General features: G+C 42.0%; 1 protein-coding gene across 2 annotated transcripts in view; it reads left to right on the top strand.

The window, feature by feature from the left end:
- Positions 1-14,026, top strand: part of TTC33 (tetratricopeptide repeat domain 33) — an 880,297-nt gene that overhangs the window by 7,044 nt on the left and 859,227 nt on the right. The window contains exon 1 of one of the 2 annotated variants that reach the window (XM_053701231.1): positions 11,060-11,114. The exons of the other annotated variant lie outside the window; for it this stretch is intronic. The gene's annotated coding sequence lies outside the window, so the exon portion shown is untranslated. Of the gene's footprint in view, positions 1-11,059; positions 11,115-14,026 lie in introns of those variants that run through there. 2 annotated transcript variants of the gene reach the window in all.

Genomic DNA, 14,026 nt, shown 5'->3' with positions numbered 1-14,026 from the left:
CAGTCTTCTTCGATCACATGGATGGAAGATAAACTTGGAAAAGAGTTCTCTTATCCCAAGTACCAGGGTGGAATTCCTGGGTACTATAATAGACTCCATATCCATGAGGACATTTCTAACAGACCAGAGACATTGCAAGCTAATTTCGGCATGTCTTGCCCTCCGGACCTCCTTGAGTTCCTTTGTTGCTCAGTGTATGGATGTGATTGGTCTCATGGTGTCCTGCATGGACATCATTCCTTTTGCCAGGTTCCGTCTCAGACCTTTACAACTGTGCTTGCTGAGGCAGTGGAACGGCGATCATTCAGATCTGTCTCAACAGATTGTATTAGACAGCCGTTCGAGAGAATCGCTCTCTTGGTGACTCTGTCCAGATCATCTGTCCCGAGGGACATGCTTCTTAAGACCATCCTGATAGATTGTGTGACTACGGACGCAAGCCTATCCGGATGGGGAGCGGTTTGGGGTGCCAGGAAGGCACAGGGGTTGTGGACCCAGGAGTCCTCCCTCATGATCAATATTTTGGAACTATGGGCAATTTTCAAGGCCTTGAAGGCTTGGCCTCTTCTGGGTTCGTCCCAATTTATCAGATTCCAATCAGACAATATAACCTCGGTGGATTACATCAACCATCAGGGGGAAACGAGAAGTTCCTTGGCAATGAAGGAAGTATCTCAGATTCTGAAGTGGGAAGAGGCCCACAGCTGTTCGCGGTCAGCGATCCACATTCCGGGTGTGGACAACTAGGAGGCGGATTTTCTCAGCAGGCAATCCTTTCATCCAGGGGAATGGTCTCTCCATCTAGAGGTGTTTGCAGAGATATGCAGCAAGTGGGGGACACCAGAGATAGATCTCATGGCGTCCTGTCTCAATACCAAGCTACCCAGGTACGGGTTGAGGGATCCCCAAGCGGATCTAATAGATGCACTAGCAGTGCCCTGGAGGTTCAAACTCATATCTTTTTCCTCCATTACTGCTTCTTCGAGTGGTGGCCCGCATCAAGCAGGAGCGGGTATCAGTAATCCTGATTGCTTCATCATGGCCGCAAATGATGTGGTTCGCGGATCTAGTTGGGATGTCCTCATCTCCTCCGTGAAAGTTACCTTGTCGGAGACCTGCTGATGCAAGGTACATTTGTTCATCAAAATCTAGATTCTCTGAGGCTGACTGCGTCGAGATTGAACGCTTAGTCTTAGCCAAGAGAGGTTTCTCTGAGAGTGTCCTTGATACTCTTATTCAAGCTTGTAGATCAGTTACTTGGCGTATCTACCACAAGGTGTTGAGGACCTACTTATTCTGGTGTGAATAGCGTGGTTTTTCCTGGCACAGTTAAGGTTGCCAGGATCTTATCTTTTCTCCAGGATGGGCTGGAGAAGGGCCTTTCTGCTAGTTCCCTGAGGGGACAGATTTCGGCCCTGTCGGTTTTATTGCTCAAGAGACTGGCTGAGCTTCCAGACGTGCAGTCCTTTGTTAAGGCTCTGATTAGGATCAGACCTGTGTTTAGATCTGGGGCTTCTTTTTAGAGCCTAAATCTTGTTCTTCAGGTTTTGCAACAGGTTCGTTTGAGCCTCTGCATTCTGTTGACATTAAATTGTTATCTTGGAAGGTTCTCTTTTTATTGGCTATTGCCTCTGCGCGCAGAGTTTCTGAGATCTCTTCTTTGAAATGTGAGCCCCCTTATCTGATTTTTCATGCAGATAAGGCAGTTTTACTTACTAAATTAGGTTTTCTTCCTAAGGTTGTGTCAGATTGCAACATCAATCAGGAGATTGTGGTTCCTTCCTTCTGTCCTAATCCTTCTTCATCAAAGGAACGCTTACTTCACAATTTGGACGTGGTTCACGCCTTGAAGTTCTATCTACACAGCCTTCCTTTAGACAGCCTTCCTCTTTGTTTGTTATCTATTCGGGAAGCGTAAGGGGCAGAAGGCTAATTCGACTTCCCTATCTTTTTGGTTAAGGAGTGTCATCCGCTTAGCTTACGAGACAGCGGGACACCGTCCTCCTGAGAGGATAACGGCTCATTCCACTAGAGCAGTGGCTTCCTCTTGGGCCTTTAAGAGCGAGGCCTCTATGGATCAGATTTGTAAGGCGGCTACCTGGTCCTCCTTAACTACTTTTTTCAAAATTTTACAAGTTTGATGTTTTTGCTTTGTCTGAAGCAGCTTTCGGGAGAAAAGTTTTGCAGTCTGTGGTGCCCTCAGAATAGGGTCCGCATCTTCCTTTTTGTTCCCTCCCATTATTCATTCAGTGTCCTCTGGAGCTTGAGTATAGTTTTCCCAACAGTAAGGAAGGAAAACATAATTTATGCTTACCAGATAAAGAGTCCATGGCCCACGCACATTTTTTCTTGTCTATGGGCGGTCCCCTATTATTTATTTTATTTTCTGGCACCATTTATACCGCGCCATAACACTAAGTGCACCTCGCTCCTGCTCTGTCTGACAGCAGGAGCGAGCTGCACTTAGTGTTATGGCGCGGTCGGGCCAGGCTGTGACTATACAGCTGGCCCGATGCGCTGTGGAATAAAAACAGACCCGCTCAGCAGAGTACAGGGAGCGGGTCTGAAAAACTGGCATATTTTAAAAAATTAAAAGGGAATATAAGGTTTAATAACGATAGCACTAATATAATGTTATATAATTCTGCACTATGTGCAGAATTATATAACATTATATTTCTTCTGTTAAGTGTGATCAGTCCACGGGTCATCATTACTTCTGGGATATTACTCCTCCCCAACAGGAAGTGCAAGAGGATTCACCCAGCAGAGCTGCATATAGCTCCTCCCCTCTACGTCACTCCCAGTCATTCTCTTGCACCCAACGACTAGATAGGATGTGTGAGAGGACTATGGTGATTTTATTTAGTTTTATTTCTTCAATCAAAAGTTTGTTATTTTTAATAGCACCGGAGTGTGTTATTCCTTCTCTGGTAGAGTTTGAAGAAGAATCTACCAGAGTTTTTTTCTATGATTTTAGCCGGAGTAGTTAAGATCATATTGCTGTTTCTCGGCCATCTGAGGAGAGGTAAACTTCAGATCAGGGGACAGCGGGCAGATTAATCCGCAAAGAGGTATGTAGCAGCTTTTATTTTCTGACAATGGAATTGATGAGAAAATCCTGCCATACCAATATAATATCATGTATGTATATTTTACATTTGAGTATTCTGGGGAATGGTACTTCACTGGAATTACACTGTGTATATAAGACTTTAGCCTATTTGCAAGCAACAGGCTTTTTAATAACTCTTAATTTATGTTAAACGTTTTTGCTGGAATGTAAAATCGTTTTCATTTTCTGAGGTACTGGGTGAATAAAATGTTTGGGCACTATTTTTCCACTTGGCAGTTGCTTGATCTAATTCTGACAGTTTACTGATCTCTCTCACTGTTGTGTGTGAGGGGGAGGGGCCTTTTTTTGGCGCTTTTGCTACGCATCAAAAATTTCAGTCAGAAGCTCATTGTTTTTTCCTGCATGTTCCGGTTCATCTTACAGAACTCAGGGGTCTTCAAAGCTTGTTTGAGGGAAGTAATCTTCACAACAGAGCTGTGAGATTGTAGTTGACTGTGATAAAAAAAAAAAAAACAAAAAAAAAACATTTATTCTTTAACTTTTTTATGCCATCAGGGTTAGTTATTCTTTGCTAATGGGAACAAGCCTTTGCTAAAATTGTGTTTTGTTTTTACAAAGTTTGATGCTGTAACCTTTTCAGTTTATTGATTTCAACTGTCATATATCTTTCTGTGCTTCTTAGGCACAGTACGTTTTTCATTGTATTTTACTTGAATAATATTTCCAAGTTGCTAGTGTGTTAAACATGTCTGATTCAGAGGATGAGACCTGTACTATTTGTGCTAACGCCAAAGTGGAGCCCAATAGAAATTTATGTACTAACTGTATTGATGCTACTTTAAATAAAAGTCAATCTGTACAAATTGAACAAATTTCACCAAACAACGAGGGGAGAGTTATGCCGACTAACTCGCCTCACGTGACAGTACCTGCATCTCCCGCTCGGGAGGTGCGCGATATTGTGGCGCCCAGTACATCTGGGCGGCCATTACAAATAACATTACAAGATATGGCTACTGTTATGACTAAGGTTTTGGCTAAATTACCAGAGCTAAGAGGCAAGCGTGATCACTCTGGGGTGAGAACAGAGTGCGCTGATAATGCTAGGGCCATGTCAGATACTGCGTCACAACTTGCAGAACATGAGGACGGAGAGCTTCATTCTGCGGCTGACGGTTCTGATCCAAACAGATTGGATTCAGATATTTCAAATTTTAAATTTAAGCTGGAAAACCTCCATGTATTACTAGGGGAGGTGTTAGCGGCTCTGAATGATTGTAACACAGTTGCAATACCAGAGAAAATGTGTAGGTTGGATAAATATTTTGCTGTACCAACAAGTACTGACGTTTTTCCTATACCTAAGAGACTAACTGAAATTATTACTAAGGAGTGGGATAGACCCGGTGTGCCGTTCTCACCCCCTCCGATATTTAGAAAGATGTTTCCAATAGACACCACCACACGGGACTTATGGCAAACGGTCCCTAAGGTGGAGGGAGCAGTTTCTACTTTAGCTAAGCGTACCACTATTCCGGTGGAGGATAGCTGTGCCTTTTCAGATCCAATGGATAAAAAGTTAGAGGGTTACCTTAAGAAAATGTTTGTTCAACAAGGTTTTATATTGCAACCCCTTGCATGCATTGCGCCGGTCACGGCTGCAGCGGCATTCTGGATTGAGTCTCTGGAAGACAACCTTAGTTCAGCTACTCTGGACGACATTACGGACAGGCTTAGAATCCTTAAGCTAGCTAATTCATTCATTTCGGAAGCCGTAGTACATTTAACTAAACTTACGGCTAAGAATTCCGGATTCGCCATTCAGGCGCGCAGAGCACTGTGGCTAAAATCCTGGTCAGCTGATGTAACTTCTAAGTCCAAATTACTTAATATACCTTTCAAAGGGCAGACCTTATTTGGGCCCGGTTTGAAAGAAATTATCGCTGACATTACAGGAGGTAAGGGCCACGCCCTGCCTCAAGACAGAGCCAAACCTAAGGCTAGACAGTCTAATTTTCGTTCCTTTCGGAATTTCAAAGCAGGAGCAGCATCAACTTCCACTGCTCCAAAACAAGAAGGATCTGTTGCTCGCTACAGACAAAGCTGGAGACCTAACCAGTCTTGGAACAAGGGCAAGCAGGCCAGGAAACCTGCTGCTGCCCCTAAAACAGCATGAATTGAGGGCCCCCGATCCGGGATCGGATCTAGTGGGGGGCAGACTTTCTCTCTTCGCCCAGGCTTGGGCAAGAGATGTCCAGGACCCCTGGGCGCTAGAGATAATATCTCAGGGATACCTTCTGGACTTCAAATTCTCTCCTCCAAGAGAGAGATTTCATCTGTCAAGGTTGTCAACAAACCAAACAAAGAAAGAGGCGTTTCTACGATGCGTACAAGAACTTTTGTTAATGGGAGTAATCCATCCAGTTCCACGGTCGGAACAGGGACAAGGGTTTTACTCAAATCTGTTTGTGGTTCCCAAAAAAGAGGGAACTTTCAGACCAATCCTGGATTTAAAGATCCTAAACAAATTCCTAAGAGTTCCATCGTTCAAAATGGAGACTATTCGGACAATTTTACCCATGATCCAAAAGGGTCAGTACATGACCACAGTGGATTTAAAGGATGCTTACCTTCACATACCGATTCACAAAGATCATTACCGGTATCTAAGGTTTGCCTTCCTAGACAGGCATTACCAGTTTGTAGCTCTTCCATTCGGATTGGCTACAGCTCCAAGAATCTTCACAAAGGTTCTGGGTGCTCTTCTGGCGGTACTAAGACCGCGGGGAATCTCGGTAGCTCCGTACCTAGACGACATTCTGATACAAGCTTCAAGCTTTCAAACTGCCAAGTCTCATACAGAGTTAGTACTGGCTTTTCTAAGGTCACATGGATGGAAGGTGAACGAAAAGAAAAGTTCACTCGTTCCACTCACAAGAGTTCCCTTCCTGGGGACTCTTATAGATTCTGTAGAAATGAAGATTTACCTGACAGAGGACAGGTTAACAAGACTTCAAAGTGCTTGCCGCACCCTTCATTCCATTCAACACCCGTCAGTGGCTCAATGCATGGAGGTAATCGGCTTAATGGTAGCGGCAATGGACATAGTTCCCTTTGCTCGCTTACACCTCAGACCACTGCAACTGTGCATGCTAAGTCAGTGGAATGGGGATTACTCAGATTTGTCCCCTTCTCTGAATCTGGATCAAGAGACCAGAAATTCTCTTCTATGGTGGCTTTCTCGGCCACATCTGTCCAGGGGGATGCCATTCAGCAGACCAGACTGGACAATTGTAACAACAGACGCCAGCCTTCTAGGTTGGGGTGCCGTCTGGAATTCTCTGAAAGCTCAGGGACAATGGAGTCAGGAGGAGAGTCTCCTGCCAATAAACATTCTGGAATTGAGAGCAGTTCTCAATGCCCTCCTGGCTTGGCCCCAGTTGACAACTCGGGGTTCATCAGGTTTCAGTCGGACAACATCACGACGGTAGCTTACATCAACCATCAGGGAGGGACAAGAAGCTCCCTAGCAATGATGGAAGTATCAAAGATAATTCGCTGGGCAGAGTCTCACTCTTGCCACCTGTCAGCAATCCACATTCCGGGAGTGGAGAACTGGGAGGCGGATTTCTTAAGTCGTCAGACTTTTCATCCGGGGGAGTGGGAGCTTCATCCGGAGGTCTTTGCCCAAATACTTCGACGTTGGGGCAAACCAGAGATAGATCTCATGGCGTCTCGACAGAACGCCAAGCTTCCTCGTTACGGGTCCAGATCCAGGGATCCAGGAGCAGTCCTGATAGATGCCCTGACAGCACCTTGGGACTTCAGGATGGCTTACGTGTTTCCACCCTTCCCGATGCTTCCTCGATTGATTGCCAGAATCAAACAGGAGAGAGCATCAGTGATTCTAATAGCACCTGCATGGCCACGCAGGACTTGGTATGCAGACCTGGTGGACATGTCATCCTGTCCACCTTGGTCTCTACCTCTGAAACAAGATCTCCTGATACAGGGTCCTTTCAAACATCAAAATCTAACTTCTCTGAAGCTGACTGCTTGGAAATTGAACGCTTGATTTTATCAAGACGTGGGTTTTCTGAGTCAGTTATTGATACCTTAATACAGGCTAGGAAGCCTGTTACCAGAAGGATTTACCATAAGATATGGCGTAAATACCTATATTGGTGTGAATCCAAAGGTTACTCTTGGAGTAAGGTTAGGATTCCTAGGATATTGTCTTTTCTACAAGAAGGTTTAGAAAAGGGTTTATCTGCTAGTTCATTAAAGGGACAGATCTCAGCTCTGTCCATTCTGTTACACAAACGTCTGTCAGAAGTTCCAGACGTTCAGGCTTTTTGTCAGGCTTTGGCCAGGATTAAGCCTGTGTTTAAAACTGTTGCTCCACCATGGAGTTTAAACCTTGTTCTTAACGTTTTACAGGGCGTTCCGTTTGAACCCCTTCATTCCATTGATATAAAGTTGTTATCTTGGAAAGTTCTATTTTTAATGGCTATTTCCTCGGCTCGAAGAGTCTCTGAGTTATCAGCCTTACATTGTGATTCTCCTTATTTGATTTTTCATTCGGATAAGGTAGTTCTGCGTACTAAACCTGGGTTCTTACCTAAGGTAGTCACTAACAGGAATATCAATCAAGAGATTGTTGTTCCTTCTTTGTGTCCAAATCCTTCTTCGAAGAAGGAACGTCTACTGCACAATCTGGACGTAGTTCGTGCCCTAAAATTTTACTTACAGGCAACTAAGGAATTTCGACAAACGTCTTCTCTGTTTGTCGTTTACTCTGGTCAGAGGAGAGGTCAAAAGGCTTCTGCTACCTCTCTTTCCTTTTGGCTTCGTAGCATAATACGTTTAGCTTATGAGACTGCTGGACAGCAGCCTCCTGAAAGAATTACAGCTCATTCTACTAGAACTGTGGCTTCCACTTGGGCCTTCAAGAATGAGGCCTCTGTTGAACAGATTTGCAAGGCTGCAACTTGGTCTTCGCTTCATACTTTTTCCAAATTTTACAAATTTGACACTTTTGCTTCCTCGGAGGCTATTTTTGGGAGAAAGGTTCTTCAGGCAGTGGTTCCTTCTGTATAAAGAGCCTGCCTATCCCTCCCGTCATCCGTGTACTTTTGCTTTGGTATTGGTATCCCAGAAGTAATGATGACCCGTGGACTGATCACACTTAACAGAAGAAAACATAATTTATGCTTACCTGATAAATTCCTTTCTTCTGTAGTGTGATCAGTCCACGGCCCGCCCTGTTTTTTTTAAGGCAGGTAAATATTTTTTAAATTATACTCCAGTCACCACTACACCCTTGGCTTCTCCTTTCTCGTTGGTCCTTGGTCGAATGACTGGGAGTGACGTAGAGGGGAGGAGCTATATGCAGCTCTGCTGGGTGAATCCTCTTGCACTTCCTGTTGGGGAGGAGTAATATCCCAGAAGTAATGATGACCCGTGGACTGATCACACTACAGAAGAAAGGAATTTATCAGGTAAGCATAAATTATGTTTTTAGGTTTACTGACACTTTAAATAACAACTTAAGTCATATTCAGTGTTTTGAGGAGTTGGGATAAATTCATAGGTATGTATGTAAAAGAATCTAAATAATAGGGGCATGAGCTGGATAATAAAATATTCTACTGCTTGGAGAGAAATTATAGTGCAGAAATCACAGGTGATGAACTCACTGAAGAGGGCAGAACGTGGGATCCAGAGATATAAGAGACGCCTCCTGTAAAGCTCTCCACTCAGATGAGATTATCTAAAATGATTTTTCAGCACTGCAAGATCTCACAAGATTCTAGACAGGCAGATTTTGCTATTCTTCTCTAAGGCACTTTTTATTTTATCTTACTTTACACTTCAGATTGTCTTATATTTTATTACCTTAAGGTTTGTACTTTCTCTTTTGTATTTTAATGCATGTAGATGCTATAAACAGCAAAGATTTAATAAATTTTAATTTTGCTTTTAAAGTTTCTGTGTTACTTTAATAAATTAGGGGACCATACTTTGTATTTTTCTGTGTATCTTTTACAAATGACATTGCATTTTGTATTTGCTCCATTGTAAACTATAACTGACAGCTTCAGAAAGTGTGAGGGACAGGGGAGTTCCCAGGGTATGTCTGAAGCTCTCTCACAATTCTCTTGAAATGCTGTAAGCTTTTTACAAAGCTGGTCTCGCTGATTTTTCTCGCCAGCTGTGTGCATGTGAAGTTTTCTTAAAATTCACAATTCACCTATTAGAAGGGACAGTATACACCAATTTTAATTTAACTGTAATAGACAATACTATAAAGAATAATGTGTACAGATACAGATTTACAAATCCAGCATAAAACCTTTTAAAAACTTACTTAGAAATTCCCAATTTAGCACTGTTTGAGGTAAGGCTGAGGCACCCATTGAAATGGGCTGAGAGCAGACACTCCCCTGCATATGAAAAGACCCATTATACAAACAGAAGAAATCTGTATACATCTAAAACCTTAGGGCTTGGTTAGGCGTCTGAAAATCAGCACAAAGTTATTTTAAAATAAGCAAAAGCATACATTTTTATAAAAGCATCCCCAGATGGGCTATATAAATGGATCATCTACAAAAGATTTATGCAAAGAAAAATCTAGGGTACAATGTTCCTTTAACTTATAGAAAAGTAATATATACTAAACTAGATGCAAAAGCAAGTTAAATTGTAGTGAAAACAATTGTTTAATTTGTACTTGATGCAGACAAACATTATATCAATCCCAGGTGCTCATCTGAGAGCCTCATTACTTTCTATGGAAGGCATCTCTCATCTCTCTGGGACTTCCTGGTTCTGTCCTTTTTTCTTATAGAATTCAGTGAGTTCAGCCCTATGAAGTCTGCACAGATTTTAGTGTGTTGCGCTTTCACATGAAGAAATCTCGCTCCGAAAATAGCAGACTGCCCCTGGCGACGGCTATATTTGGTATTTGTTTCCTAACTAATAGTCTGAATGCACATTTCTTCAGTAAAATGTGCGTTTTGTAATAAGCCTAATAAAAAAAAAATTAGAATTTTTTTTTATACTTAAAGGGATATGAAAGGCAATATACAATGTAAATTTAGTCAAATACCTTTCCTTAGCGTTGTTTCCTCAGTACACCGCAATCTTACTCTGAAATCCTGCCCATTTCCAAACTCACCATGGGACTTGTTAACATTGTCCAATCAAGGTGGTTAACTTGAGTTCTCTATGATACGGCCCTTCCTGGTCGTGCGCACGTACCCACACATGCGCTATTTAGTTGTACATGTGGTGTTCATAAGTATTGTCCCAGTGATGCAATTGCCAACATCAGCCGAGTATAGAATCGCATGTGAGGGAACCTCCTACGAGATTGATTGACTTACTTGATCCTCCTATGTGACAAAAGCAAAAATATATACAAGGAGGTCGACAAATCTTATGCGCATGTGTTTAGGTCTGTAAAAACTGCACATGTGATTGGGAAAGCGCAGTGCGCTCATAAATTTGCAAATTTAGATTTATCCGATAGGCGAATATACAAAAGCCTTGCCATTTTAAAGGGACGCGATAGAATGTCATCGTTTAAAATATAAATGTAATAGTGTTAGAAGCTTCATTTCAGCAATTAAGAAGTCCATTTGATTTCAAATAGCATGGACTTTTAGGTGAAATATTTGTTCACTTAGACATCATTTGTAACCCTTTTAATGTGTCCAATATAAAATATATTAATATTAAAGGGATATGAAACGAAAAAAAAATAATTTCATGATTCGCATAGAGCATACAGTTTTAAAAAAACTTTCCAATGTACTTTTATGATCAAATTTGCTTCATTCTCTTTGTATCCTTTGCTGAAGAAGCCGTAGTGCACTACTAAGAGATGTCTGAACACATCAGGAAGAGCCAATGACAAGAGGCATATGTGCAGCAACCAATCAGCAGCTAGCTCATAATAGTTTCTGCTCCTGAGCCTACCTAGGTTTACTTTTCAACAAAGGTTGCCAAGAGAACTATCCTAATATATAAGGTAACTGTAAAAAGAATAAACTTTATTGGGTATAGTAAAATATGAGGGAAAACCCCTCTATATCTTAGGAAAGAGTGCTATATCAAACCCCTACTTTTGTCCTTTCCCGTTTGTTTATGCTCTATATTTTTGGGGTTAGCACCGAATTGATCATTAGGATTAGTTCATTATTTCCTATGTATTACTAGGTCCTAGTGCCAGTATTATTCTAGTTCTGCCAAGAGAACTAGAAATAAATTGGATAGTTGGTTAAGATAGCATGCTTTATCTGAATCATGTTTAATTTTGAGTTTCTTGCCCCTTTAACTATAATCTGTATTTACCTTTTTATACAATATATTACAGCCCCATCAGCCAATTGGTTATTAATGTCTAAAATTTATAAAAATAAAAACTCTTTAAAGTAGTACTCTTTCCTCCTTGTAGAGACAGCTGAGTAATGCTAATTTCTTTTCTAAGGCATGGAGAATACACAAATCATTCTAATAACTAGTGGGATACTCACTCCTGGCCAGCAGGAGGAGGCAAAGAGCACCCCAGCAGAGCTGTTAAAGGTACACTGAACCCAAAAAATTTCTTTCGTAATTCAGATAGAGCATGAAATTTTAAGCATCTTTCTAATTTACTCCTCTTATCAAATTTTCTTCATTCTCTTGGTATCTTTATTTGAAATGCAAGAATGTAAGTTTAGATGCTGGCCCATTTTTGGTGAACAACCTGGGTTGTCCTTGCTGATTGGTGGATAAATTCATCCACCAATAAAAAATTGCTGTCCAGAGTCCTGAACCTAAAAAAAAGCCTAGATGTCTTATTTTTCAAAAAAATACAAAATATACAGCGCTATAATCCAAGAAGATACCTATTTTTCAAAGAAAGATAGCAAGAGAACGAAGAAAATTTGTTAATAGGAGTAAATTAGAAAGTTGCTTAAAATTGCATGCTCTATCTGAATCACTAATGAAAAAAATTGGGTTCAGTGTCCCTTTAATTGTCAAGATGTGCGAAGATGGTGTCTGAAGATGTGTGATTCTTTAATGGGTACTTTTCCCTGCAAGCAAGGATTTGGGGCTATGCTGTGTCCATGTCAATCTATTTAGTAAGAGTAATGGTGGCTTTTAGCAGTTGGAAAGCGGCAAGGGGGTCTTTGCTTTATTTCTAACATCTATGCTACCCCTTTGATAGAAAACCAGGGTTGGCTACTCTGTATTTTCTTTTTCTACAGGTCTCTGACAGATACTGAATATCAATCACACCTAAGAAGCTGTTACTGCCCTGCAGCTGGATCCACTGGTAAGTGCTCTTGCCTTCTAGGTTCTGGGGGCAGCACTCTAGAGGTTAATCCTCTGTGGATCTTTATATGGGAGTCTCTTAATTCCTGTGTATGGGAATTTATTTGGGGCAGTACTTTTTGCAGGCAATTTTTTCAATGTGGAACTTGAGGCTTAAAGGGTTAAGGTGTTTCCCTATTTATTGAGGCTGAGTTGGGCTGGACGTTTTTCAGGGGGATTTTATTAATCCCTGTTGAGATTTGTGTTATTTGCACTCTAGGACCATATCGGTTCTGTTTAGGGGTCTTTTTTAATTGGGAGAAAGATAATGTAGCGCTTAGGGATCTCACACTTTCACTCTGTGGCACAGTTCCTTTTTCTTTGTGCTCACGTGACTCTCCGCTCTTCCGCTTGTGTTACTCATAGTGGCTTGCAGAGCGGAGGTGTGTGGTGCGTGTGAACGCTTCTGAAAGCATAAGAATAAGAAAATGAGTCTTTTTGTCTGGGAGTTGCAAACGGAAACTGAGCTTTGAAAGAGGATCGTTTCTAGCCCTTCCTGTGCTATTTTCTTTCCTAAGAGATGGAGAGTACACACTGTCATCAATTACTAGTGGGAATATCACTCCTGGCCAGCAGGAGGAGGCAAAGAGCATCACAGCAAAGCTGTTAAGTGTCACTCCCCTACCCACAATCCCCAGTCATTCTCTTTGCCTCTGTCAATGGAGTGTCAGGTTAAGAAATATCCAGAAGAAGACCCAAATGCTAGGGCGAACTTAAACAACACCCTAGCACTCTGAGTTTAATCCAGGACGTGACCCCACGACAACTTCTATAAAACAAGGTACTCACGATATGGAGCAGTGTTGGTCTGAGTCCACAGAGAGAGAATAGGAATGCCAGATATCAACTGGGTAGACTTCAGTATAAGGAGCTCTATTCAGGTAGTTCAGGAATAGTCCTCCCTATTCCACAGATCCAGGGATGCAGGGGTAGAGAACTTATACTCAGACAAAAGAAGGGTTAAACACAGCGTAGACAGTACTTGCAGAGTTTGGCAACAAGTTATCAAACAGTTTGTGGGTGTACACAGAGTAGTCAGTACTTGCAGAGTTTGGCAACAGGTTATCAGGCAGTTTGAGGGTTAACACAGAGTAGTCAGTACTTGCAGAGTTTGGCAACAGGTAATCAGGCAGTTTGAGGGTTAACACAGAGTAGTCAGTACTTGCAGAGTTTGGCAACAGGTAATCAGGCAGTTTGAGGGTTAACACAGAGTAGTCAGTACTTGCAGAGTTTGGCAACAGGTAATCAGGCAGTTTCAGGGTTAACACAGAGTAGTCAGTACTTGCAGAGTTTGGCAACAGGTAATCAGGCAGTTTGAGGGTTAACACAGAGTAGTCAGTACTTGCAGAGTTTGGCAACAGGTAATCAGGCAGTTTGAGGGTTAACACAGAGTAGTCAGTACTTGCAGAGTTTGGCAACAGGTAATCAGGCAGTTTGAGGGTTAACACAGAGTAGTCAGTACTTGCAGAGTTTGGCAACAGACAATCAGGCAGCTAGATACGGAACTCTTCTCACAGGAGCCACGAAGGAAACAACAAACGGGCACCGAAGAAACCTGGAAGCCCGGGCTATGAAGCCTAACTG

The sequence above is a fragment of the Bombina bombina genome, chromosome 2, assembly GCF_027579735.1.
Source record: "Bombina bombina isolate aBomBom1 chromosome 2, aBomBom1.pri, whole genome shotgun sequence".
NCBI classification, from domain to species: Eukaryota; Metazoa; Chordata; class Amphibia; order Anura; family Bombinatoridae; genus Bombina; species Bombina bombina.
Note: the sequence above shows the minus strand (reverse complement) of the source record. Positions and strands in the feature narration are given on the sequence as shown.